Raw genomic sequence first — 3,528 nt, forward strand, 5'->3', positions numbered from 1 at the left:
TCTGATGTAAATATTAAAAACCGTAGAATTCAAACATGAGGGGTTAAAAATTATAATCTTATCAATGAATAAATCATTGTGGTCTCAAAATAGTTTTGAGGTTAGATTAAGACATAATTTTTCGCGCAAACAACCCTCTTTCATTGACTATTCTTTTGTTATGATTGTCATGAACTCAAATGATTAATATTTTCATTCATTGCGAAATTTCTTTCATCTTTTTGAAACGTTTTCTATATCAAATATTTAAATTCTTTTAACATTTAAAAAAATTTTTCTCGAATCTTTTGCAATGTTTAAAATCTCTGAAATAGTTTGAAATCCTTTCAAATATTTTTTAAATAATTTAAATCTTTGCATATCATTTTAAAATACTTAGAACCTTTCTGAAATGACAATAAAATTTTATTATTATCTTGAAATGTTGAAAATATTTTGGAATATATCAAATCAATTCAAAATACTTAAAAATCTTCCAATGGTTTTGAAACAGTTTTCGATACTTGAAATATTTCTTGAATCTTTTCCAATATTCTTAATATTTGCAAAATCATTTTAATATTTTCAATCGTTGTGAAATGTTTTAAATTATTGTAACATTTTCTTTATCTTCTTGAAATATGTAATATGTGGTATATTTATAACTATTTGTATATATTTTTACTCTTTGTGAAGGTATTCTAACATATCTAAAATATTTTTTTTTGGAAATCGTTCGGAATCGTTCTGAAATCTTTTTCATTACTTGAAATACTTTGCAAGCTAAGTTCTTTCAATATGGTGTACACTAGTGTGGTCCAAAAATGCATCGCAAATTGTTTTTTCACTCTAGAGGGCAACACTGCCCCCCCCCTTCCTCCCAAAAACTTGAAGTCATGTTCCAGATTTATATTGAACATGTCCAAGTTTCTTAGGGATTTAAGAGGAGTGTCTACGAAATAAAACCATACTGCTAACTTTTATTTCAAACTCACCCCCACCTTCTCCGCAGCGCCCCAAATATGACCTAAAAATTTAAAAACTACAGTTTCACGTATTATTGTTACTTTTTAGAAATTTCCGTCGCCTTTTTCAAATAAATAATTACTAAGGAACAATTTTAATATTTACCATGACTTTCTAACCATTGTTAATTGTTTAAAGAAAATTTAATTATTTAAACAATTATTTATTCTCCAAAAATGCAAACAAAAATCGTCTTTTCTGATATAAATGTAATTCTTTGTCATTATTTGGGGTAGTACATTTTTTTAAAAACATTATGTAATTATTGTAACAATTAATTATTGTTTATTTTCAGAATTTCTAAAAATGGAGCCAGAGACATCTACTTTTTTTGAATTAATATCCTATGCTATATTTGGTTGAATAATTACATAATTTTTCAACATGTATTATAAAGTTTTAACAAATTTATATTTGTTCAAAGAATTTTTATTTTCTGAAGTAGTTATTTTTCGATAATGAAAAAAATGAAATAAAATAGAAGACGTTGAATTATTAAACATTTGGAAAGTATTTTTGTAAAAGTAATTATTGAAACAAACTATATTTGTTTAGACAATTAAAAAGTGGTAAACGTATTCTTTCCACACACTAGGCAATCCGAAAAATAATTTTTTGTGCTCTATTTGATTACCTTTTTTTAAGTTATCGAAAAGAAACTGCTTCAGAAAAAAAAAGATTGTTTAAATAAATAGAAATGTATGAAGCACTACAAGAAATGTATGAAAATATTATAATTAATCAACAAAACGTAGCATATGATACTAATTTAAAAATAAATTTGATATCTCTAGCTCAATTTTTTGAAATTTTAAAAATAGGAAATAAATAATTATTAAAAAATTTTATGTTTTTGGAAAAATGTACTGCTCCAAACAATTACATTTCAATCAGAGAATGCGATTATTTAAAAAAATTTTTTTGGAATAAATAATCCTTAAAATAATATACATTATTGGATTAAACCCTGGAATATGAGTTCAATTTTTCAAAAACTTCAAATTTTCCCATGTTAATTAAATATGATTTTTGAGTGCCCGTTGGCACGTCTTAATATTCGAATTTCGAAAAAAATCATGGATTTTCTTTCTCTGGAAATAGAAACTTGGGGGGGGGGGGGGGGGGGGGGGGGGGGGGGGTCTTTTTCTGAAGCTTGAAAATAATTGTTTTGACCACCCTACTGTTCACTCAACAGTGCAATTGTCTACTTCTCTACCATGCGTTTCAAAATTTTTATGAAATTCCAGTGATTTATATCGAAGCCTCGGCGATTGGGGATGTGGACCTCTAGCGGATGACACTTACGTTCACGAATTCTGTGGATTCGGTGGATCAGATTTCCATTCAGTTTCTTGATTAGATTACAAAGTAGAGTGAACAAACAATTTGCGAAGCATTTTTGGACCACGCTAGTGTACACCATATTGCAAGAACTTAGATTAAAAAGTATTTCAATTAAAGAAAAAGATTTCAGAACGATTCCGAACGATTTAAAAAAAAAAATTTTTAATATGTTAGAATACCTTTACAAAGAGTAAAAATATATACAAATAGTTATAAATATACCAAATATTACAAATTTCAGAAAGATAAAGAAAATATTGGAAAAGATTCAAGAAATATTTCATGTATCGAAAACTGTTTCAAAGCCTTTGGAAGATTTTGAAGTATTTTGCATTGATTTGATATTTTTTAAAATATTTTCAACATTCCAAGAGAATAACAAAATTTCATTGTCATTTAAAAAAGATAGTATATATTTTGAAATGATATGCAAGGATTTAGATTATTTAAAAAATATTTTAAAGGATTTCAAACTATTTCAGAGATTTGAAACCTTGCAAAAGATTTGAGAAAACTTTTTCAAAATGTAAAAAAAAATACAAATAGGTATTTGAGATTGAAAATGTTTCCGAAAGATCAAAGAAATTTCGCAACAAATGAAAATATTAATCATTTGGGTTCATGACAATCATAATAAAAGATTAGTTAATGAAAGAGGGTTGTTTGCGCGAAAAATTATTTATCTTAATCTAACCTCAAAACTATTTCGAGACTACAATGATTGATTCATTGATAAGACTTTAATTTTTAATCATTCAAGTTTTAATTCTACATTTCTTAATATTTTAGATCAGAAAGCACTTATAATTATCACGTTTTCTGAATAGTTATAAAATATAAAGGTTCGAAACAATATTATTTAACATGCTTTCAATTTGAATACATTTTTTCAAATTTGTACACTATATTCAACTATTGTTAATATTAACTAAGTACATTATTTAAACTTTTATTGTCACGTACCCTGGACAATATATTAATGAAGTATTTTCCAAAATAATAATTTGACGTGAGCATAAGTTCCATTATTTTCTATTTTTCCCTGGCTGTCGTAAGATTTAAATTTAATCAACAAGGCTTGTATACGAGGGTGGATTGATAAGTTTCCGGCCTGACCAAGAGATGGCGCCACTAGGCCTACCTTGAGGTGGCGTTCTATAGTACCATCCTTAGATAGCT

The sequence above is a fragment of the Belonocnema kinseyi genome, chromosome 2 (assembly GCF_010883055.1).
Source record: "Belonocnema kinseyi isolate 2016_QV_RU_SX_M_011 chromosome 2, B_treatae_v1, whole genome shotgun sequence".
In the NCBI taxonomy this organism is placed as follows: Eukaryota; Metazoa; Arthropoda; class Insecta; order Hymenoptera; family Cynipidae; genus Belonocnema; species Belonocnema kinseyi.